At 34.8% G+C, this 26,953-nt stretch overlaps 1 long non-coding RNA gene across 9 annotated transcripts in view; it reads right to left on the reverse strand.

Moving 5' to 3' along the window:
* The window catches only part of LOC144287966 (uncharacterized), an 846,727-nt gene that overhangs the window by 191,268 nt on the left and 628,506 nt on the right, over positions 1–26,953 (reverse strand). The window lies entirely within an intron of this gene.

Below are 26,953 nucleotides of genomic sequence, written 5' to 3' on the forward strand. Positions count from 1 at the left end.
GGTCAGAGGCACTCTGATAAAAATTATTGGTGTCAGATTTCCCAAGGGCAGTTTATCTAGTCTTGAACTCCCATTCCTTCCCTGAGAATTCTCTAAACCATTCAAAAGGCATCTTTAAATCAGTGAACCACAAAAAATAACTTTTAAAATCTTGTGAGTTTTACACAAGTTTATCTAACCTGGGAAATAACAGAGTCGATTCCTTTACCCCGGTACTCTGTCTGCTCCTCTGATTTAGGCAAATAGTAGACAGAGGTTCTAAAAGTTAAATGAATCCGAATCTACCCAGTGTTCTACTTACAAATATGGGATGGATGGGAGGTGGGGACAGTAAAATGAAAAACCTTAATGTGTATACTGCTTTCACTAGGCATTTTTTTATATGAAACATATATTAAATAATTTAAACTTCATACCAACCCTATAAGAGACATATTATTAACCTCATGTTATAGATGAGAAAACCAATGCACAGAGATTAATAAATTAGCTCCATTTCTATAGATTCTGAAGAATTGGAACTCAGGCAAATGATTCCATAGTCACTGTCCATTTAGAAGATATCTTTGGAATCAACCTGCATTCAAATCTGGATCTCTAAAATTTACCAGTTGTGAGACCTTGGATAATCTAATTCTCTTCTCTGAAAATCAACTTCTTTATCTATAAAATGAGAACATAAAAACTACCCACCTCATAGGGTTACCGAGAGGACCAATTGTGATAGTCTGTGTAAAGCACCTTAGCAGAGTGTCTGATAGACAGAGAGCACTCTACGTATTTACTCCCATGATCACTGTTATTATGTTATTATAGACTGAGAAATGGCCTTATCAGCCCTTTGCCCACTCATGCCAAGAAAGATAGCTATATGTCTTCCCAGAGACGTTGGTGTAAACAGTGATCAAAATCTGAAATATCCTCTATTTTAAATATCCTTAAGCTGAAGTCACAAGACAAAAAAGCATTCTGAGTAACATCAAATTAAATGAATAAACAAACAAACAAAACCACTTCCATTGATTGACCTAACAGAATTTCAAGTTGCAAAGGGGATTCCCTGACAGGTGAAACTAGTTATTGATTCATCTCCTTGCTTCAAGTCTCCAATTCTCCCTACCTTGAATAACAAAGTATTGTTCTGAAGAAGAACATTAAAAATAGAATTATCATATGATTCATTAATTCTACTACTGGATATTTACTCAAAGACAATGAAAAACCTAATTCTGAAAAGATATATGCAGCCCTATGTTTATTGTAGTCCTATTTACAACAGCCAAGATATGGAAGCAACACAAATGTCCATTGATAGATGAATAAAGAAGCCTGGTGTGTGTGTGTGTGTGTGTGTGTGCGCGCACACACACACACATACAATGGAATACTACTAATACACACATACAATGGAATACTACTCAGCCATACATACAATGGAATACTACTCAGCCATTAAAAAGAATGATATCTTGCAATTTGCAACAACAGGATAGACCTGGAGGGTATAATGCTAAATGGAATAAGTCCATCAGAGAAAGACAAATACCATATGATTTCACTCATATGTGGAATTTAAGAAACAAACAGATGAAAAAATAAAAAAAAAAAGGGAAACATAAAGCCTGATTCTTAAATACAGAGAACTGGTGGTGCCAGATGGGAAGTGGAGAGGGGGAGATGGGTAAAATAGATAATGGAGATAAAAGTACACTTATCTTGAGAACTGAGAAATGTATAGAATTTTTGGATCATATTGTACACCTGAAACTAATATAACAGTATATGTTAATCATACTTGAATAAAACCAAAAAATAATTATCTTTCTGAGAGACTATCTCATTATCTTTGTTGTTGGATTTTATTCTTTATACAGTTTGGAGATAAGTGCAATGCTCTGTGATATAGATGGTGAGAACACAGAGTATAGCAATAGTAATAAAAAAAAAAGGAGAAGTCAGAGATATCATAATAGGCCTTTGTTCCAGTCACTGTGGAGGATCGAGGGGGTATAATAGCACAAAGCGAAGAACAATTGATTCTCCTAGATTAGAAGAACAAATAGATGGTGATGTCAATATTGTAGACAGAAGGACAAGAGAAAGAAAAGATGGAAAGTAATGTTTCAAGTATGTTGAGAGTCTAATCTCAGAACAAAGTGTCAAGGCTGAAGATCAAGGCTGAGGGTTTCCAACTGTATCTAGACATCACAATCAATTGTGTGTTTAAAACTTGAGTCTATTAAATTCTCACTCTAGAATCCTATACTCTATACATTTTATGTTCATTTATAAAATGGAGTAATTATTCCAATCCCATCCTTTGGAGCCCATCCTATTTGACTCACACAGAAAGGAAAAGAAAAAGAGAGGATCCCAACCATTGCACACCATCAACAACCAGAACATCAAAACAAAGTTTATGGTAATTATCCTTTGCCAATTTCCATATACCATTCTATTCAGGCTTTTTATAACTTCTCCTTTCATTAAGGGTAAATATTCATCATGTTCCTTGTAACTTGGTTTTATCTATGTATCAATTATAATTTATAGAAAGTGATGAGACACGGATGCGGTGTGCACTTACCTGGTTTCAGAGTCCCTCAGACCTGGTCTGTACTCCAAACCTTGGGAAAGGAGGATGCATTACTGCCGAACAGATATTTCATTTATCCACAGTTTGACCTATGCCACAGCTTCATCTCATTCCCACAAACGCACTACCCTGACTTTTTTCCTCCTGGCATATAATCAATAGTAAGGGCATTATTCATGTTTTCCACACCTATGTGAAGTCAAAAGTTCCTAAGTTCACCACAAATCCAGGGAGCCCTCCTGCTGACCAGACCTGAACCCTTTATTAAGACTGTCCTCTGTTAAAATATTGAATGTAAAGTTGATTTCTTAGTGACGCTCTGGTACTGAAGTATCAAAATAAGTTTTCTAAGAAATGGGTTTTAAGTGAATTGCTCAAGAAATTTATTTTTTGTTGTATAGGCAAAGAAGTTGTTGTTAGTTCTTTAATCAATTTTGAAATAAGAGATAAGTGAGTAGGCTGTACAAAATTATCCGATCACTTTGTGAGGTTATCCTAATAAAAATAAAGAGTTTCAGTTTACAAATTCTATAATTTGACTGGCTCTGAATTATAAATGCCAATTCTTATCCTACAAATGCAAACTCACCGAGGGAATATCAATGGAAAACAATTACTAGGTGGATTTTTGTGCTTTGGTTCCACAAAATAAAATACATTTAGTGTTTTCAAATCAATGCTGGAGGAAATGTCAAGATGGGTGTACACATTTACTCATTTTGCAGAGATGTCCAAAGCTATTAACTTTCTGCACTTTAATTAGAAAAGCAATGCAAAACTATTCCATTGCTCAATTGTAGGAAATTCAAGGCATTTGGTATTGGGAAAGAGTCCTGAAATTGTGAAATCTTATAGATCCAAATGTATTTTTAGTATAATGGCAACAGTTACTAAAAATGCATTTCTATTTTTATGGCTATAAGCTTGATTCTTTAAGAAACCCTAGGCATACAAAGATAATGGATATTGAAAGAGGAAGATAATTATAGGAAAAGTAGGATGCTTAGGCAGTTTTTAAAATATGATTTAAATTTTCTTACACAATGTATGAAACCACTCAGTTTTAAACTGAGTTTTAGGGTGGGAATTGCCATGGTTGCTAAGGTATTTCTCAAAGATCATTATTAACAGATTGTGAATTTTCCTGTTTGTTTGAATTGCATCTTCTTTTCTTTCATATGCAATTATTTAAGAATGAAACATCGTTCTGATGTTCAGTCACACTGAGAGAATTAATATGCCATATGCCTTAAGTCTGAGACACTTTCCCTTATTGTCAATGCTCAGATATGAATATAGGAAAAGGGAACTAGAGTATTTTATGCCTCATGATAATCCTCATGCCTTTATTAGAATTTTTACACTTATATTGAGCTTCACAGATAAGCAATGGAGATAAGTGGAGAGCTAAAGGAGATGTGGGAAGAGAGAAAAACAAGCAGAAGAAATAATGCTCTGAGACATCTGACACCTTTGAAAGTTCCTATGGAGAATCTCAGGTGCCACAGGAGAACAGCAGGATCACGGCTCATCCCCACCAATTTCAAAAGTGGTTGTCTAGGTGTTTATTAAAATTCCTTGTCTGAGTTTTGAAAAGTAGGTTAGTGATTACTTTGTTTCTTTTTTAAGGAAAAATCTGATTCCTGACCTGAGACTATGAGATGAAGCCAAGAGATCGTCAAATAAGATCTTGAAGATAGATAAAAACACTCTGTTTAATTCATTCAAATTCAATAGCCTGAATTCTAGCTGTAGGCCATATGTTGCATGAAAATGGAAGTGATTATGACAGAGTTCCTGGCTTTAAAAACTTATGCCAGGAATTGTGGTGGACTGTAGCTTCTGACACAAGTTATGCAGCTAGTGGAGTCCAAGGCTGAATTTCTAAGCCTACATTGCTTGCTTACTTTTATGATTTTAGTATTTCAAGTTTAATGGGAATAGCATGGACTTTGGGGTTAGATGGTCCTGATCATTTTACCAACCTCCTCTTAGTATTCACATTTCTCACCCATGAGATAAAACCACCATCTGTGACACTCCCTGTAGGCTCAGCCTGGAACTTTTACCTTTCCTTGGTTTTAACCACAGAAGTCAAAATGGTTAGTACAAAAAAGTAAACGGTACAAAATAAAAACACTATCATGTAAAGCTCTCCTTCACTTTTGTCACCCACTAGGATCCTACTCCCGAGAGTCAATTTTGACAAACAGATTGGAGTGTACTGGCCTTTATTTAAAAAAAAATTAGCCTCTGGACATATAAGAACTGAAGACTACACCAACCGTGAAAAACTTTCCATTTATTAGATTTAAATGGAACTCTTTCAAAGTAGAAAAAGAAAATATTTTACTGGTGGCACATATCTTAAAATGTAATAAGAGATCACTATATACAAGTATGAACTTATTTTTTAAAATAGAATTTTCCTGGGGCACATGGGTGGCTCATTGGTTGAGCATCTGCCTTTGGCTCAGGTCATGATCCCAGGGTGCTGGGATCAAATCCCGCATCAGGCTTCCTGCAGTGAGCCTGCTTCTCTTTCTGCCTATGTCTCTGTCTCTATCTCATGAATAAATAAAATCTTTAAAACAAATTAAAAATAGGATTTTCCTTATAAAATTTAAATGCACCTCTCCAAAGCAAGCTATCATCAGCCTCTGAAGTTGGATGGAGATAGACATATTTCAGTTTAATGGGGTTGTTACAATATCTGGCTCAGGAGACGTGTAGACTAGATTCAGATTTTAACTCATCTGCTTACTAAATGTATGAATTTGTGAAAGTTCCTAAGGCTCTCTGTTTCTTAGTTTCCTCATTATATAATGACTTAATCATAACACCTATTTCATAAAGTCATTGTGAACATTAAATGATTTCAACCATGTAAAGCAATGGCCTAGGGGAAACAATAAATGTTAGCAATTGTTTTCTCTAATAAAATAGAATTGATAAAATTAACTATGGTTAAATAAAAAATAAATTATTAACAGTTCCTTTTCTACTTCCCGATATCATAAAAAAACTTCCAATTTAAAAAAATATTAATACAATAAAACATGTTTAAAATATGTGTACAAACCAACATTTAAGTATATTATCTCACTTTCTAGAGAATCCACACAAATTTAGTAACAAGGCAGCAAATGGAACATTTTCCCTCTGGGCTCTTACTACAGCTTTTTGATACATCTGCTTTCATTATTTAAATAAAGTTATAAATAAAGGTTTTTCTAATGCATGGGTAATGTGTCTATTTAAGTCATTAAAGTACTTTAGGTCCCTTATCTCCTTTTGATGTGAAAAGTTTACTATACTATTTGATTTTTTTCTTCCTAGTATACTTTTATCAGAATGCTCTTTTTTTCCCCTACCCCAAATCAAGCAGCTGTCACATTTACTAACTCATGCAACCGATTATAAACTAAGCCAACAATATAATGACAGGAAATCAATCTAAAATTGTAGACAATATGGACATAATAATTTTGTGTCCTTGAACACAGAGTCATTTTTTAAAGATAAGGGATTATTTAGTACTTAAAACTGAACAACGGTTGTAACTGTATTTGAAGATAAAAAATATTGTCCTATGTTCTCAGCCTACAATCACCTTTTACATCTTATAAATCTTTGTACACATAAATATAAAAAATTGTTTTGATGGTTAAAGTAAAAGATATAAACTCTGGTTATTTAAATCTGGTAGTTCTCTGAATTTTAATAGCTGACAGTAATTAAAATATAAAGACAAATACCATTTGTCGTGTTATACTTCAACGGTATTGTTTTACATACACAAAAACAGAGAACTTAGGTAACTGTGGTTCAAATCCTAGAAGTACCACTTTCAGGCTATGAGTACTGGTAGTAGGTTACCTGCTCACTATGTTTTTGGTTTTGTTTTGCTTTATTTTTTTAATATATAAAATGGAGATGACAACAGTACTTATTTGAGAGAAATTCATATAAAGTGTCTAAAAGTGATAGAACATTCTAAACACGCCATTTATATTTGCTACCATTACTTTTTTTGTGTGCTTTCTTGCTCAAGTCCAAGCGTTATCTTTGCCAACAGCCTTTGTCACACAGGAGCTGAGTTCAGAAAGAATATCTTTTGGTGACTGATCATTGTTTTGGAAAATTCCAGCACAAATACTCTGGTGAAGGAAGCTTTCATTGGCATGGAAAGATAGACATAAAACACTGAAAAGCACAGGAATCAGAACATTTTTCAGAGAAGTGAATCCACACAGCATTAAAATCATTGAAATAAAGATCAGATGACCTACTAGTAGTACTTGGCTATTACCTTAAATTATCTAAGCCCAGCTTTTTTCCCCACTTATTCCATGGTTTGTGAATTTACGATAAGTCACCCACAGGAAATGTGGTTCTAGAGCTCAAGAACGAAGTTGGGGAAACATTCTTGCTTTTTGCCTATCCATATGATCACAAGAACAATGTGTCAGTCCTTTGGGACTCACGATGTCACTTTAGTGTTAAAAACTAAAAAACTTTTCAATGATTCTCATTGTTTGCCAGAAATCCAAATTTCTCTGGTCTTTCCTATTTCTGTTCAAGTACACTGGATTTCTGTTTATTCATCCAATTTAAAGGGAATTAAGCATTTCTTTTTATCACAATGTAAAACATTTTCCCTTTTTTTTTTTTTTTTACTTGATTTTTTGATCTTTGACAGAGTATTGGCTCCAATAGGGCAGGGGCAATATGAGTTTTGTTCAATTCTTTTTTAATTTTTATTTTTTAGAGAGGGAGGAGGAGGGGCAGAGGAAGAGAAAGAATCCTAAGCAGGCTCCATACACAGTGCAGAGCTCAATGTGAGGTTTAATTTCACAATCCTAAGATCATGAGCTGAGCAGAAATCAAGAGCCAGATGTTCAACCGACTACCCAGGCACCCCAAGTTTTATTCAATTTTTAATACTTAGCTCTAAGCACAACGCCTAGTACACCATAAGTGAATAATTTATAATATTTTATTTTATTTATTTTTAAAGATTATATTTGCTTATTCATGAGAGATGGGGAGAGAGAGAGGGGGGGGGAGAGAGAGAGAGAGAGAGAGAGAGAGAGGCAGAGACACAGGCAGAGGGTGAAGCAGGCTCCATGCAGGGAGCCCAATGCAGGCCTGGATCCCAGGACTCCAGGATCATGTCCTGGGCCAAAGGCAAGTGCTAAACTGCTGAGCCACCCAGGGATCCCCAATTTATAATATTTCAAAACAAATTAATCTACTACTGTAGTTTTGACTACCAACTTCAATTTGGTATATCTCAAAGCCTTATTTCCATTTGATGGCTCTTTCCCTCTTTATACTTGTTTATCTTTTTGTTTATCTGAATTTCTAGCAAACTCTTTACCTAAAGGTTCCACAAGAATGTGAATGTTAGTATTTCCAAATAAATGTATAATTATTTCCCCTTTCCCTTGTCTGCCTCTTATATTAATCTCAGTTAGTGACACGTCTATCAAACCAGTCAACCCCAAATCTAGTAGCTATTCTTAGCGTCTTCCCTCACCACTCATATTGGGGGAAAAATCACAAAAATCTATCTTGCAAATTTGTCCAATATTGCTCCACTAAATACGATTTTTAATGCATCTCCAGGAAAAATAAAAAGTGGTTGACAAATCTTCTCTGAGAAGAACAAGAATCAGAGAACATGGGACAACTATATCTTACTTTACATTTCATCATGATGAAAGGAAGCCAAAGAAGTAGATTGAGTTACACATGGCAGCTTTAATGAGGAAAGAGTAAAGTACCTGCAGGGCCCACTGAAATTTGAGATGTTAGCCAAAGGCTAACAGAATTTAGGGTAATCAGAATTACTATTTTCAGGGAATTTACCTTGTGTGCCAAGTGTCTTACATATATTAAGACATACAATAAAGCACTCTTCTCTATACCCCATGAATGAACAGATGTTGTCCAGCATAGTAGAGCAAGATTCTAGTACAGTAATACAACTGACAACGTTCTCCACAATACTTGTTAAAAGAATAAATAAACTTGTATTGATAAGAAAAATGGAAGTTTAGAAAGATTAAGTGATATACCGGTGTTTCTGCAGCACAAAATGTGGCGGAATTCAAACCAGTTTCTCTTGTTTCAAAGTCCTGCTTATAATCACTATAATGTATTATCTCCTTTAGAGTTAAATACTTTCTGTGCCCAGAAGGTCCCAGGATTCCTGAGATTTCTATAAAGAATTATTGTAAATAATAGTAAATCAATTCAGTGACTAATCTGGGACTAAAGAAGCCAAAGTTGATTAATACTTCTAAGTTGTTGAATGAGGAGGATGGAGACACAGTCCACTGACAGAAAAGGCCAAATTTATGACCAGATTTTTTTTTTTTTCTTGTTGAGGGTAAGGAGATGCATTCTACTGCAGATTTGCAGAATGTGAGGCTACAGCTGGACATAGAAGAGACTATGTTGATAGTAGTCTCAGTTTTCTAAAGTGATTAAAGCTAAAGACAAACATTTGAGCATCACCAACCAACATGGAATTGTTGGTGGAAGCCATGGAAAGAGACTGATGCTTCTTGACAGGGAGTACAGAGAGAGAAGCGAGAACAACACTTCAAGAAATAGCTGCATGGAGAGGATGGAGAAAGAAAATAACACCAGCAGAGAATACAAAGGAGGAGCAGTCAGAGATCTCATATTGCTTCTTAATCAAATGGTGGAAACCACAAAAAATTCAGTTGTTCAGGTCACCAGGGTTAATCAAGCCATCAGTGTTACCAAGCCAAAGGTATGACTCATTCATCCAATTAATGTAAGGGAGAGAGATGAAAATAAAGAGGTATTCTTCTTAGTTTTAATACTGAATGTGGGCCAGCAGTACTCTCCAGGGTATACCGTGACAGCTGCCAAGAAAGAGTCCCTGCATCATCAGTTCCTCTGGCAGCCGTTTGGGTGTTTCAAGTCAAACCTTGAGCAAAATCTGCACCTTTGCTCCCTGTGGTGTTCTCAGATCCTAGCAAAGAGGCCAGCAGTGTTACTGGCAAGTAGTAGGGATGATAAATTAATACACACATGTAGACTGAAGCAGTTCTATCCTATCTGTGTCACACCCTGCCTGGCCAGCAGCTGCTTGAAATAGCTGAAGAACTAAAGAAGTTGGAAAAATGAACACTTTCATATTTGAGAACCAGAGATTTTTCAAACATTGGAATCACCTATAGTGTTTGTTAAAATTTTAATGTCTTGGCTTCGTCTCTAGAGAGTCTGAATCAATGAATCTACACTGGGCCAGGTACCTGCAGTCCTAAAGAGTTTATAGATATTTCTGGTTTTGAATTGGCCTCTGAATATATATTTTTAAATCACTGTCTTCAATAGTATCTGCTGAGAAAATCTTCATGGATAGAATATATATCTGAGCAGATACACTCTTTTTAGACATCCAAACACCACTTTGATTATTAATGTTTTACTATTATATCATTCACTTCAAAGTAAATGATTAGTGTGCATATATTAATTCAAACCTTTTGCAACTTAATTATGTGAAGTTAAATACACTATTGTTTTCTATCCTAGAAAAAAAGATGACAAAAATTAATCAAAATCTGAGAAGTTTGAGGACATCATAAATCATGACCAAACACTCTTATATTTGTACTTTTGATAGATTACTGAGGGGAGCACATTCAGGAGGCAAGGGCTATCCATAGAGAATATTCTGCTTCAAATTCGAATCTAAGAATAGATAAGATTCCAGCCAGCTGCAACTGACATGACATGGAGTGAGGGATGCGGAACTTTCAGAAATAATTAGGTCCCAACACATTCAGAATGTTATAAATAATAAATGAAACCTTGAATTGGCTAAAGAAACAGAATTGGTGCTAACTTGAGAGCACAGGTGTTTTGTGTTTGGTATTCCTTGCCTTGCCCATGAGGCAAGCAGACACGTTCAATACAACTTAATGAATCTTCTGGGAAGGCCCCAAATAGATTACCTCACAGGAGCCCAGTGCAGGAAGTGTCAAAGACTGGCTAACTGTACTGCAATGAGAAAGAAGATACACTCCTGAACATTATTGACTATAGAGGCAGAGTAATTCATTGTTATGCACCAAAGCTCAGATAGATCATTAAGAACCTTTACTTCGTATCCTCTGAAACACCAAACAAGATTGCCTGATAAGTCATGTTTTTGTGTGCGTGCGCCTGTTGATTCTGGTACTTCTGTTTTTAAGAGCTGTCCTGTCTCAGTAAGGTGATAATCTTACTTATTTTACAAACTTGAATATTTATTATGGGTCAAGCATTATTCTCAGTACTTTGTAGATGTTATCTATTCCTCATAACCATTTTATGGACAAAGAAACTGAAGCAAAAAGGGGTTAAATACGTTGCCCAAGGACATGTAGCAAGGAGTGATAGTAACACATGTGGGAACCTCACTCCAGGGATGGTCAGCCTATCACTTTGTTGTGCTGCCAAAGTTCTGAGGAACTAGATGCTTAGCATTTGCATACTTCTGTCCTTATCGACAGACTGTGGACAAGAGAGCATATCTGTAGAGCAATGGGTTTATTAAGATGTTTCCAAGGTGAAATGAATCACACCATGAAAGGATATTGACGCTGTCCAAGGTCAGTAGTTGAGATGTGTCAAACTAATGAATACTGTATTTGTGCTCTGTTCCTACCTCTAGAAGGGCTCTCTAATTAAAGATAAGGTGGTATAACAGAAACACTAGAATCAAACTGAAGATACTCTAGTTCATCTCTGATTACATGTATATAATCGTGGGTGATTTCTTTGTTAAACGATTAAATGAGAAAGAAATGTTAGTTGTAGCTTTTGTATGTTATAAACAGAACAACATTCTTTTCCAAAAGAGCAACCCACACCTTATGTGGAAGATAATATATAAAACAAATTAAAGCAGAAGCATTAGAAAGGAAGGGTTTGCATAGTGACTCAGTACTAAATAATTTGGCTTGTTTTTGACTCTTTTTTTAGATGATCCTAAGGTGAATTCACAGTAAAGGACTTCACACTTGGCAGTGAACTGTACACTACACTGAACATATCTTTAAGTTCTGGACTTCCTGAATTTTCTTGATCTCATCTTTACGTGTACTACGTTCTGTTTCCTATAATGGTCAGTGTTCTGAATTAGACAAGGAGAGGAGTTTTCTTCCCAGAGCTCAGCAACAATCACTGCTATATTTAAAACCACACAAAAATGGCTTTATAGCTATGGCATATCTCTATGATTTAAAAGATTAAAGATACTGCAAAATAACTAAGTATTATGAGCCTTCCCCCAAGGTATTATCGCTGCATACTTAACAATACCGAATGATACCCAAAGCTACAACAAAACTACCTCGGACATGACCTCCAACCATTATAACGTTATCACTAAAGATCTCAGTGCATTGTGCACAAGTGCTAATGACTCTCATAAATTCAGAGAAATCTTGGAGCAATGGAGTTGATCTACTACCATTTCATTGACATTCCTAAGGAAAGGGTAGGTTAGTCAAATTGAACAGAAAGTAAGCAATAACAAAAGCCAATAAGCCAAATCAAAATTTATCTCATAGTATATATTCATCCTCATGAAATGTTAGAACTTTATTAATTACAAACATATTTATATATTCATTTTTACCGACTAAACCAAAGCTAGAAGCACAGATGAGTTGAGGTTCCATGAGTATTTGGGCATGTTCCTACAATATTAGTGCAACTGTAAAGGGGAATGACAGCATCTCCATGGGGACTGTTTCAGTGTTAAATAAAAGTTCAAAAGCTTTTGCAATAAAACATGCCACATAAATACTATTATTATATGTTTCTTGGTATTACGAAATTTGATGAGTTAGAAGAAAAGTCTCCTAAGGTCTATGTGCAGGGAGTGTATCTTTTGATTTTATCAAATTTTAAATTCTCATGTGTGGATTTCCTTTGAAGAATTATTATATTGTTAACAATATATTATAGGCACTATCTTTCTTTGAGGTTGTTTTAAAATGTTAGTTTTAGGGGGATCTCTGGGTGGCGCAGCGGTTTGGCGCCTGCTTTTGGCCCAGGGTGCGATCCTGGAGACCCGGGATCGAATCCCACGTCGGGCTCCCAGTGCATGGAGCCTGCTTCTCCCTCTGCCTGTGTCTCTGCCTCTCTCTCTCTCTCTCTCTCTCTCTCTCTCTCTGTGACTATCATAAATAAATAAAAATTTAAAAAAATTAAAAAAATAAAATGTTAGTTTTACCAAAAACATAATCTTAAACAACTCAAACAAGCAATTCACCACAGTGAAGGACCATAGAGAATTGAGTACATGGAAAGTCATAAGTACTTCACTTGATTGCATTGCATGTATACTTGGCTTTCCTGTGGCCAAAATTGATGCCACTTCTTAAACAAATCCTCTCTTGGGTAAATGCTTGTGGAGTTCTGTGGCAAAATGCTATATAATTCTTTGCACATAAAGGGAAGTTAAGCTGGAAGTGAACCACAAAAAGCAAGTTCATGATTTGAACTGACTTCTGGGCTGGATTTTTCACATCTTCCAAGTCTCCAGGATTTTCAAGGAGACCGAGAACTCTCAAATGAACACACAAGGGCTAAGCATAGCATAAAAAAACTGCATATAAATCTCGGGGGTTTTTTCCTATTTCTCTTTAGTCATCTGGAACCTCAACTCATCTATTATATACATTTTACATTTTTTGAAACATTAAAAATATTTTGAGGTAAGCTCAAAATCCTGGATAATAGCTCAGAGTTCTTTGGGAGGTAAAATGCTATCTAAATATTGGGGGAAATAAGAATTATTCTTTTAAGTTCGTGCATAAAACAAGTACAAATGTATACAAGTCATAAGACCAAAAAATCTAGGCCAAGTGTAAATAACATTTTGGCAATTAAACAATAAGTAGGCTGTTTATAAGTTTCCTTTCACTGATACTTTCTACTCTGATGAGCAGAGCGAGAATGTAGAAACAAGATTAACTCATTATTCCTATTATATTGAATATCTTCTGTGTACCAGGAACTGGGCTAGGTGTAGGTATTATCAAAGGGCCAGCACCTCAATCTTCCTTAATGCAACTACCAGTTAGGAGGCAGGTTCTATAGGCAATAGATACAACAAATAAGTATTCTGCAAGGTGTTTGAGCAGGCAAGGCCATCTATGTGTGGGCTGGATTCTGTGGATGGAGCAAAGGAAATGTGGGCTGTGGACATAGCTTCTTGAGGAGTTTATAATTCTGTTGAAAAGAAAAGACAATCACGCATAAAACAAAATGGTACCAACAGGATCAGTGTGCACTTGAGTAACCAAATGATAAAGACAAAGACTGCTTTGAGAGTTCAGGAAAGAAGGAAGTGATATTAGTTGTGGGATTTGACACAATGACTTTTGCTCAAGACTTATTTGCCCTGAATTTAGCAGACAAATGCTGGGCTAGCACTTGAACATATCACATTTTGATAATTTTTGGTTTACTGCTGTATTAAGCCATTTCAAACTCTTGTTTTAACTGCATAGTTTAAATGGTGTTCCAATGGACTCTTGGTTTTAAAAAGTTAAAATATTATGACCTCAAAAATCTTTTTTTTTGGTATTTTTAAATCAAGATAGAAAATATATACATGATGCAAATTGTACCATCATTGTAAATGACATAATTTCTTGCTATATATAAGCTGAACTTTCCATTGACTATCCCATTTATATGATGATTTCCATAGTGAAGTGAATTGCATGAATTCCCTATTTCAGATGTATTCAGCTCAAGGAAGTGAAAAAAAAATCCTATCCATTAAGGTCATTCTTGCCTGTTGCAGAGCTCTGAGAGCTGTAGCTTTGAGGGCTTGAATGTTATCTTTTGAATTAAGATGATGCTCTTGAGAAATAGGCCTTTTTATACTTTGTTTTACATTTAAAGAAGGGTATTTTTCTGAGGATACAAGTCCAATATCTTGCCAAGCTTCAAATTTAAGTTAACTGTTTTTGTAGCTCTTCTTTATTTCTTGATTTACTTTCAATTATAATACAAATGGGTATTTGAAATTCTCTAATCTATGTAGATTATAAATTGACTGCATTGATTTTTTTTTAATTTAGTGATTAAAATCTTAAAACAATTGCTCTAAATCTTTTTGTCTATCTCCAGTACTAAAGCATTTTAGTCATAATTTCACATTATTAGAACAAGTTCTATTATTTCTAAACCTTGGAAACAGAAGTAAAATCTTTAACACATTTAAGTCTAAAGGATGATACAACTTCTGTTAACAGCTTTCAAGTACAACTGCTTGTAAAAAGGTTTTACCATTGATTTGAAGTTTGGTAACTGCAGTTCTCAATGATTTCATCAATAAAAATACTAATAAATCAACTAATACAAAAGATTGTATTACAAGAAATTAGGAAAAAATAAGTGAGAAAATAAAACTATTTTCTCCTTACTGTTGTAACTTTGACCAATTCTAATAAAGTTAGGCAAAATTTAAAATAAACAAGTATGGCATTTATAGCTCAAACACTATAGTTTTCTTTGCATGGAATTTAGTTTTAGTTAATAGAAATATATATTAGAGATTTACAAAATATGTTTCTTTGAATGTTTATATAATTGGAGAAATGGTTGCACATTTGTAGAAATATATGGACTACTGGTATGAACAAAGGCATATAATTTTATACCAGGGCTTCTAAATGGCTCTAATATGCTCATTAATATAATAATAGTGATACATATTTTTCATCATTTTAATGATTTATTTGGACATATATATCATTTCAGATATTTTCAATTAGAAGGAACAAAAAAACAGAACTAAACATGGATTAAAAATTAAGTTCAGAGTATTGGCTTCTGGCTCCTTATGTAAAGATAGAAGTTGTCACCCTGTCCTCAACAAACTTAAAAATCAATAACTCTTCTTGGATCCCAAAGAAAGCACTGGACACAGGGAAAACCATTGCCCCCATGATTGTAGAGATAAGAGAGGAGAATTCAGAAAGCCATGGCTTGCCACAGCAGCCACTTATAGCAAGAAGCCACCCTGGGAACCAATACCAGGGTAGGAAAACCTGAACTATAGTTACAAATTGTTCGAGTCTCAGTATGGACAACTCTGGGGGTTTAAAACTCTAGGTGGTGGGCAATCATAGGGGACCCTGTAACATGAGGAGATATATCTGAAGGAGTTTGACAAAAACTCTGAAGGAGTTTTTACTGACTCTGAAGGAGTCAATATCAGAGAAAAATCCCCTGAACTTCAGGCAGTGAGAGGGAAAAATAAACCATTTTTAATTACACCAGAGCACTCTTTTCTTATTAACAAGGTCTGCTCTCAGGGGAAAAAAAAGGAAGCAAAGTATAACATGCTGGGGTATTTAACAGAGCCCATGTGACCCAGAGAAGAGAAACACCCAACTCGAGCCATTCCAGTCAAGCCATGAGGGAGAAGGAAAATACCAACTTCAGCCCACTGTAGCAATCGTGTTCCATCTAAGGGGTAAGCAAAAAATAGAGAAACTTTCATGAAGCTTACAGTTCAGAGGCATAGGCTCACTAAAGGATTGAAACCTAGTCATAGAATTCTAGAAAAGTTACCCTCTCCCCACACCTCACCACCACATTACTAAGGCACATTTATGGCAATTCCCGTTCTCTCATGCACATGATGCCTGGCTATCAAGGAAAAATTAAAGGCAACAAAAGTAAAAAATAAAACAAACAAACAAAACACAGTTTGAAGAGAAGAGTATGCATCAGAACCAGACATGGCATAGATGTTAGAATTATCAAACTAGGAATTTAAAACAAATATAATTAATATGTTAATGGCTTTAATGGGTAGATAGTAGACAAGAACAAATGGGCAAGATAAGTAGAGAGACAGAAATCCTAAGAAAGAAGTAAAAATGAATGCTAGACACAAAAAACCCTATCACAGAAATGAAGGATGCTTTTTGGTGGGTTAGTTAGTAGACTAGACATGGGTGAGGAAAGAGTCGTCTCTAACATAAGAAGATATTTCCACAAAATCTTTGAAAATTGAAAAGCAAAGAGAACAAAGACTGAAAAAAGACAGAAGATCCAAGGACTGTGGGACAACTACAAAAGCTGTAACATACATTTGATGGGAGTATTAGAAGGAGAGAAAAGAAGAGAATATTTGAATCAATAATGACTAAGAATTGACCCAAAATGTCAGACACCAAACCACAGATCCAAGAAACTCAAAGAATAATAAGCAGGTTAAATGCCAAAGCAAAGTATACTTAGGCATGTCCAAACCACAAAAAATCAAAGATAAAGAAAAAAATCTGGAAAGAAGCCAGAGGGGGGAAACAAACAAACAAACAAACAAACAAAAAACACCTTACCTATATAAGAATAAAGATAAGAATTGCATGCAACTTTTCTCTTCAGAAATCATGTGAGGAAGAAGAGTGGAGTGAAATATTTAAAGTGTTCAGAGAAAAAGAGCCACTAACCTAAAATTCTGTGTCCTGAGAAATTATGCCTTGAAATTGAAAAAGAAATACTTTCTCTGACAAACAAAAATTGAGGGAATTTCTTGACAAACTTATAAGGAATATTAAAAATATTTCGGAGAGAAAGAAAATTAATAATGTCAAAGTTTGATCTACACAAAGGAAGAGCACTGAAAAAGGAAGAAGGTAAAATAAAAACTATTGTTTTTCTTATACATAATTAATATAACAGTTTGTTCATGATAATAACATCAATAATGTGACTGATTATGTATGCTTATATATGTTGCAAATATACATATATGTTTATGCATTTTTATATATAAGTGAAATGAATGATAGCAATGACACAAGGGATGGGATCAGGGAACTTGGATCATTTTGTTTTTAAGGTATTTATGCTATCTGTGTAGTGGTATAGTGTTATTTGAAAGTGGATTTGGGGGACACCTGGTTGGCTTAGTGGTTGAGCATCTGCTTTCGGCTCAGGGCGTGATCCCGGGGTCCTGGGATCGAGTCCGATGTCAGGCTTCCCGCAAGGGAACCTGCTTCTCCCTCTGCCTATGGCTCTGCCTCTCTCTGTGTTTCTCATGAATAAATAAATAAATAAAATCTTAAAAAAAATAAAGTAGATTTAGATTAACTATAAATATATATAAATATATATTGTTTATATATAAATATAAACTATATATATAAATATATTTTATATAAATATATATTGCAAATCTAGGACAACCATTAAAAAAGTAAAAGTAGTATAACTATTATGCTAAAAAAGGTGAGAAAATGCTCAATATAAAATGCTCAATTAAAACTACAAAAAGCAGAACAAAAGTTGGGAACAAAACAAAAAATGAAACAAAGAACAAAAGCAACAAATAGGAAATGGTAAGAACATGGTAAATATTAAACCAAGTATATCACTTTGAATGGCAATGGTCTAAAAGCAGCAATTAAAAGACAAAGACTATCAAAGTATATCAAAAACAAGACCGAAATATGTGATATTTATAAGAAGCACAATTTATTTTTTTTATATTTTATAGATTTTATTTATTTATCCACAAGGGACACACACAGAGAGAGGCAGAGACACAGGCAGAGGGAGAAGCAGGCTCCATGCATGGAGCCCAATGTGAGACTCAATCCTGGGTCTCCAAGATCATGCCTTGAGCCGAAGGCAGACATCTAACAGCTGAAGCACCCAGGCGTCCCAAGAAGCACAATTTAAATATGAAAACACATATAGAAGAAAATACACCATGCCAACCCTAATCAAAGGAAAATAGCATTAGCTACATTAATTTCAGAGAAACACTATGCCAAAGCAAGTAAAATTATCGGGGATGATGAAGGCCATTACCTAAAGATTAAAGGATCAATTTTCCAAAAAAATAATCCTTAACAGGTATGCTAACATGAAACTCCTAACAAGAGAGTTTCAAACAATGAGACAGAAATAAAAGTGCAAAAAGAAATGACCAAATCCACTATCATAGTTGGAGACTTCAGCACTCCTCACTCAGCAATGGACAGTAGCAAGGAAACAGTTAAATTCAACAATACCATCTGTTAACTGGGTATAACTGATAACCAGAGATTACTTCATCCAGAGGCAGCAGAATATATATTTTTCTCAAGCCTCCATGAAGCATTCACTGAGAGACAACATTTGGTGCCATGCAACACACCTTAACAAACTTAAAATAATAGAAACCATACAATGTCTGCCCTCAGACCATGATGGAATTATAACAGAAATCAAGAACAGAAAGATAACTGTAAAATCCCCAGAGAAATTAAACAATGTATTTTTAAATACCCATGGATCAAAGAAGTCTCAAGAGAAATTTTAAAATAGTTTAAATACATGAAATTGAAAACACAATTTATCAAAATCTGTGGGATATAGGAAAAGCAGTGTTTAGAGGGAAACTTATAGCATTTAATGTATATATTTGAAGACAAAGGACTACATTCTATAATTCTATAATCTAAGTGTCCACCTACGGAAACTAGAAAGAAAAGGGCACATTAACTCCAAAGTAAACCAAAGAAAATAAATAATAAGAATCGGAGCACAGCAAGGATACAGTCAACAAAACTCAAAGACAACCTACAGAATGGGAGAAGATATTTGCAAATGACATATCAGATAAAGGGCTAGTTTCCATCAAGGAAACTGAAAACAGGAAATCAGTAGAGAAAATCAATAAAACCAAAACCTGGTACTTTAATAAAATCAATTAGCATCTAGCTAGGTTAACTAAGAAAAAACCAGAGGAAACAACTTACTAATAATATCAGGAGTGAAAGAGGGGAGATCACTATAGATGCTATGGATATTAAAAAGAATATAAAGGAGGGGATCCCTGGGTGGCTCAGTGGTTAAATGCCTGCCTTTGGCCCGGGGCGTGATTCTGGAGTCCCGGGATCGAGTCCCATGTCGGGCTCCCTGCTTGGAGCCTGCTTCTCCCCCTGCCTCTCTCTCTCTCTCTCTCTCTCTCTCTCTCTCTGTCTCTCATGAGTGAATAAATAAAATCTTTAAAAAAAAAAGAACATAAAGGAATACTATGGATAGCCCTAGACTCACATATTTGATAACCTAGATGAAACAGACTAATGCCTTAAAAGATAAGATTTCCCAGGAAATCTTTCAACAGGAAATTGACAATCTGAATAGGCTTATATCTATTAATCAGTCATTAACTACTCAGTAATCAATATTTATTGAATCATTAATTAATAACCTTCCAAAACAGAAAGCACAAAAACTCAAATGGATTTCCTGGGGAATTCTAGAAAAGTTTTTTTTTTAAGATTTTATTTATTTATTCATGAGAGACACACAGAGAGAGAGGCAGAGACACAGGCAGAGGGAGAAGCAGGCTCCATGCAGGGATCCTGATGCAGGACTTGATCCCAGGTCCCCGGGATCACACCCTGAGCCAAAGGCCACCCACCCACTGAGCCACCCAGGTGTCCCACAAAGTTTTAAATAAGAAATTATACCAGCTGTCTACAACCTCTTTCAGAGGACAGAAGCAGATTCATTCTCTGAGGCTAGCACTACTCTCATACTCAAGCCAGAAAAATAATGACAAGAAAAGAGAATATATGTACCTTCCCCTCAGTTCTGCTATAAACTTTAAGCTGCTCTAAAAAGTATTAACTAAAAAATGCACACTGTACACACACACACACACACACACACACAACTAAAGTAGTTTACCATCTCAATAAACAAAGTCTAAAGGATGAACAGTTATGTTTGATTTTATGACTTGACAGTGTTATAATGCAGCCATACTTTGTTTTGTGATCCTTAATGTGTCAGAATTTCCTCAGTTTTGATTCCAGGATGAGACACGGAGGCAAGTGTTCCAGATTCAATTCTAAACAAAATTGTTCATTTTTCCCCCACCTGCTTTACTTGTCTTCTTTGCTTTTTCTCCTCCTTCTCTTTCCCCTTCCTTCCTTCCTTCCTTCCTTCCTTCCTTCCTTCCTCCCTCCCTCCCTCCCTCCCTCTCTCTCTCTCTCTCTCTCTCTCTCTCAGAACAAGGAAATTTGTCTGGAATTTACTAAGCTCATCTATCCTTACTGCCTATTTGTACAAGTTACACCATATGATCGCTTGGCATGAAGGTCAAAATGACCATACCAGGTTTACACTAGTCATCTGGACTGTGATGAGGGCTCTGGCATCAACCACTTGCATTTCTCTTTCCTAGAACGAGACTTGTTATGTGGAGGTATTTGGAGAAACAGTAATCTATAAAATGAATAATGTATAAGAATCCTCTACAGTACGTACACCTGGGGACTAGAGGATATAGGTCCCCTTGTGTTTTGGGATCTGGGATACTGTTTTTGGTGATAGGAAGTTAAGAATAAGCATCTGGTGACAGTATAATTTATCTATTCAAGAAACTAAAAAATACAATGAGCCATCTTTGGATTTTTCTCTTAAAAGTCATTATATCTTTTCCCTTTATGTAAAGCTAAACACAGTATCATGCTTCCATTGAAACCTACATGGAAGAAAAAGGTGATATGGTATAAAAATTTTGAGTAAAAATCATAATTTTGTTATTTGACTCCACTCAATATAATATAAATATTGAATGCAAACATCTTTTACACTTAATGCTTTCCTGGGAGATAAATCTTGAAACTTCAATCACTCGTTTGACTATTATTCTAAAATTGGAATTCTATTCATATAGGAAGCAGATGGTCCAAACATGTAAGAGATATAATTGTGAACACAATAATTATTTTAAAATGAAATAGTTAAATAGAATTTTTTGAACAATGTTTTAATATGATTGTAAGCACAAATACTGTAAGTAAAATACATAATACTGTATATGAAATATGGTTGCCTTAGGGGCAACCTTGTGGCAAAAGAATCTGCATTCTGCATATCATTAGGTCCATCCAGCTATTGTGACTCTTCTCCTTTCCTGCATCATCACAAATTTATTTATTGATTAGTGGTAACATCTCTTCTGTAAAAAAGGACTTAGTCAAATTCTCTTAGTCAAAGAACTGCTTCATAATCCGGAGTTATCATACTTAAAACATATACTTTGAACATGGGACATATTATTGCATCTAACATAAAATGTCTTGCATTAAAGTGGGATATTTTAAAATATGTGTATTTATCTTTGTAATATATCTAGCATAGAACTGTGAATATAACAGTTACTTCAAAGATATTTGGGAATTCATTCCCTCCACTTAAAAAAAATCAGGACATTAATTTATAGTTAACGGAATTTATATCAGCCAGCTTATCATATTTTTCTTAAAATTTTAGTTATTTAGTGTAATTCAACCTTATTACAAACATAAACTAACAGGATTGCTTAAAAAAATCTTCCCCTTACTTCATAGGAAGAATGTCATTTTGTGCTGCTGTTATGAAGATTTGACTCACAGAACGTTGGACTGTGGTCAAGAGGAGGGTGCTTAGAAAGTTATATGGGGATTAAGTATATAAAGGAATACTTAATTATGTTGGAGGGAACTTCCTTCTTGAATTATGAGAATTTCCACAAACAGAAGAATTGAAGTAGTAAATATTCAAACAAAAGCACAATGTGGAAGTAAGATGATATTGGGGGGAAAGATGGCCAGTTCACTGCAGCAAAATTTGGACACAAGATTTGGATTGAAGATGAGACTAGAAATGTTCATTAGGTCAGGTTTTGATGACCATGTATTTTGAGCATATGCTTGGCTGCCTTGATAATATTCCTACATAAATGCAAGCAATTAATTTCTTTCATCGTTTACTACTAGAAAATATTATTTGCTGACATATGCTTTCAATTTTTTGATGAAGATAGCTTGAACATTGCTGTTCAAGCTTCCTCTTCTTTTACAAACTTGAACAGATTTATTATTTTTCACAATTCTCTGATTCCACTTGGCGTGTTGATGTGAGTAGAAATACTAATAGCAAGATGTTTGTGACTTTATGAATGTACACATGAGGTAACCACAAAACATTTTAGTTAGAAATAAACAAGTCTCCTTGCTTTTTGCTCAAATGATTATTTCAACAATTGAGGCGAGATTTATCAGCAAAATCTTACTCTCCTCAATAGGTTCCCTGTTGCCTTTTTATAGCCCTTTCTCTAACTCTACATAGGTGAAGAGATCATGAATAGACAGGAAGAAGAGAAGTTGGGTATGGGAAGGAAACACTTGGGTTTAAGAAATAGGTTTAAATATAATTTCCTCTGGGATGCCTGGGTGGCTCAGCAGTTAAGCATCTGCCTTTGGCTCTGGGCGTGATCCTGGAGTCCTCGGATCAAGTCCCACACTGGGATCCCTACAAGGAGCCTGCTTCATCCTCTTCCTATGTCTCTGCCTCTCTCTATGTGCCTCTCATGAATAAATAAATACAATATTTAAGAAAAATAAATAAATATAATTTCCTCTGGATCAGGCCTAGGACAAAAATAATAAACCAGCATTTGCAATAAAATAATGACAAAATTCTTTACATGAAAATGTTACAAAGAAAAATCTCTGTACGTAAAGAGGGAACTAGTTCACTGTCTCACTGACTTTAAAACAATGTTATTTGGGATAAATAGATTGTCTTTCTTGATGCTGAATTGTGGTACTACATATTTTATGCTTAAGTAATACTGTCACTTTTTATTTGCAAACTTATCCATTTTACCTATAGCATTTTTGTGTATCCATTCATTTCTAGTGAACCAAACAAGACCTTAAAACTATAGGATTCCTAAGTCAGATACTTATGTTTATAGTAAAAGAGAGCTGAACTCAACTGCTCAGAAACTAGATTAATCTTTCATTATTCAAACATCACAAATGAATCATATTTTTAAATCACACTATTTCTGTTAAATATATATAAATAAGGTGCAGTTCTACTAAGTCACTTAGGATACAATTAAATTTGCTTGACACCCTTGGCCCTTATACTCTTTTTTAAAGGCAACTATTTCTTCTTCTTTCTCATGTTTACCATTTGGCCTAGTAATCATGCATTTGGGTATTATTTTAAAATTTTAGGAGTTGTAAAAAAAAAAAAAAAAAGCTGTGTTAAAATATTTACTTCAGTGTTAACACGGTGGAAAAAAATGAGAGCCACTCCAAATATCCAATGATAAGTTAATGATGAATTAAAGTAGGACATAATCTCAATGTATACTTTCACTCACAATTACATAGATTATATGATAACATGGAAATAAATTCAAACTGGGCAAATATTTTATATCGATTCTAACGGCAATTATATACATTTTGCTATAAAAATGTTTAGAAGGATGCTTTGCAAAATGGAAATACTCATACGGAATCACAGAGAATGATAAAGACAGAAAAAGAAAAGATATATAACAATTGTGTTTTAAAATGGTAAAATTTCAAAAAATTCAACATTTCTTTCATGTTGAAATAAACTCATTAAAAGTAGCTAAAACTACAACAGGTTTTACAGTTATTTATTGTTCTTCATTGTGCATTTTTTTTATAACTGTGATATTTGATGACTTAGGATTTGGTAAATAAAATGGTCTCCATAGGCAAGTATCCAAACAATTATTTAATGAGCTGTAAAATATGACACATTGACTTTTTCCATCAAAAACTTCTTGATATGCTAATAGTGTTAAATATTTGGAAGTCATTTTGCTGTTGCTGAATATAATAAGTGTCTTGAGGTTGGTGTGAGATGTTTTCATAACTTAAAGGCAATAGACCACTTACACTGTGATTATTAAGATTGGTTAATGAGAAATACCCAAAGTTAAATAGCTAAGAAATAAGATTTCAAAAGAAATAATTGCTAATTTAGGGCCAATGGGACAATATTTCATCTTTAACAAGGCTATTTTCTGTAACAGGACCATGGTAGGACACTTCCTCATTTGTCCAGGACATACCAAATTAACACTCTTTCTGAGGTATAATTATTAATAGCCTCATCTTTCTCTCCCAAAATGTACAAGTCTAAATGGTAAATTGTATGGTCAACTTAAATTATGTTTAATGATTAAGGATCACACAAAACACACTCAAATTTCATCTGTAGAATGGAACAGAAAGTGATTTTGAAAGTAAGTATGTAAAATTATGAGAAATATGAACTTGGTGAATTGCCGCAGATGTTCTTAGAAAGGTCTATTTCAAATCCAGATCTTGTTTACCTGACTTCTGACAACCTTCTAATGGGGGTCACATTATGAGAACCCTGCTTTTTCAGCACCGAGCTCTCTATCTGTCTTTGAAGTTGTTATATTTCACTTTGATCTTAAAATCATTTTTCACAGTGTTTTGATGATTACTAATGGTTAAAGTCACAAAGTCAGAACACGGCTTTACTTATTCTCTTTTGCAGGCTTAATGGGAATGTCATAGCTAAACTCCTAAGTTCTTCTTTGATAATATAGCTGAAGTTTTTTCAAACTCATTTTTCCATCTTACAGAGAATAAAAGATATATACACATTTGTGGGGTGAAACAGAAACCAAACATATCTTGGAAGTTTTCTTTTTCTTAGATGGAGCTATGCTATCATGAAAACAAGAGCAAAGCCGACAAAGTATGCAAAGAGACTAAGCTATGTTTAGCATGGTTTTAGCTCTTGGTCATAAAGCTAGATTACAGAAAAATCCAGAATAATTTCAAATAGAAGGCTGCAGACTTAAATCAATGATTAAAAGACCCTTGAAGATTTTTCATAAGCTAACATCTCTTAGGTTGAAGCTTCTACATGATCTGACAAAACAGCCCATTTCCTATGCCCTGCTTTTGTTAAAGCAATTTTAATAGCTTTCCTATATAAAAATGTTGGGTCATCATCATTATCAAATGGGATATGGTTCCCGTACAACTCATAAAACAGTGCTATGATATGAGAAGTAGATTAAATAGACAAAGTCACTGCCCTGTTAGTACTTTAACTCCAGGAGGCAATTATTGGCAAGCAGTGGGAACCAGTGATGACTTTCCACTGAGGGGGAAACGAAAATGCAAGCAATACCCACTTAATTGTGTTTACTATGTTTCTGGAAATGCTGAAGAAGTTTCTTGGAATTAAAAATTGTTTGGCTGAAGGGCCACTTAATTGAGAACTCTGTCTAGGAGAGATGAAATTTAAAGGAAAAGGCATGCTAAGCACACAAAGCAGCAGGTGTATGGATTAAACATCAAGTTAACAGCATACAAAGTAGGGAAAATTTGTGAAAATCAGTGATACAGGGTGTCTTTCAATAAGTAAGGTTGTCGTGATACCCAATATAGCTCATTGTTTCCAAACAGAAATACAGGCTAAAGATAAAGGGACACAAAAGAAGCTATAGCAATTATCTGTCCCTGCTTCTGTTTAAAGGCAATTATTCCACCTATAGCATTGATCTCATCCTCTGCTATGTTCTCTGGGGTTTGCCTCCCTTATCTTCAAGTTTGCTGTTGGTTCTAAATCTTTGCATTCTTCTATAAACATTCTCAAGTCTATTCTTTACTTTATCCAAACAAAAAAGGACACTCTTTTTTCACCTTGCACTCCAGTTTCCTGTCTCCACCCATTTGGGTGACATTCCTTACGGGTAGTCTATCCGAAACTTCCACCTAGAAGGAGTGCCCTACTTGTTTGTATTTTTATTTTGCCGAAGTGTATGCAGTATCAATTAGTTTCACATGGTTAAGCATGTGATAAGGAGTATGTTTTGACCACTTTATAGTTAATTTCCATAACAAGGCATTGGAAAAAGGTATAATCTTATTAGCCCCATTTTAAATATGAGAAAAATGAGGGCCAGTGAAGTTAAATAATTTGCCTCGTTAGTAAACTATAGAAGGAAGATTCTAATCCCAAGCACTCTGGCTCCAGATTTACATGCTCCTAACTCCTCTGCTCTCAGAAAATTCTCTGTCACTGCTTTAGAAACTGCCAAGCTGTCAGGAATGTAGAAGCACTGCTAGAGAGCTCCATCAGTTGATGCTTAAAGAATTAAACAAGGCCCAGACCACACTTCTTTGTTGGCTACACTGGCAACTCAAAGGTTTATCCTTAAAACAGTGAAAAGTATGGGTGGGTATTCAGGGCACAACAGTCTGTGTTTAGAGTGCAACAAAATATTTGAATGACACACATACTGAATGACACCCTGTATATAGTACCAGGTACTGTATGAATGCAAATTGGTATCTCTCTGTAGTATTCCCTCTACTGAGTAATCTCTCACCAGATTCAAGGACAGCCTTTTCTGAGCAATGAAATTCACTAGCCTTTCATTCGTTCATCTTTTTATTTATCTGTTGAATGCAGAATTACTAAGTACCT

The sequence above is a fragment of the Canis aureus genome, chromosome 17, assembly GCF_053574225.1.
Source record: "Canis aureus isolate CA01 chromosome 17, VMU_Caureus_v.1.0, whole genome shotgun sequence".
NCBI lineage: Eukaryota > Metazoa > Chordata > Mammalia > Carnivora > Canidae > Canis > Canis aureus.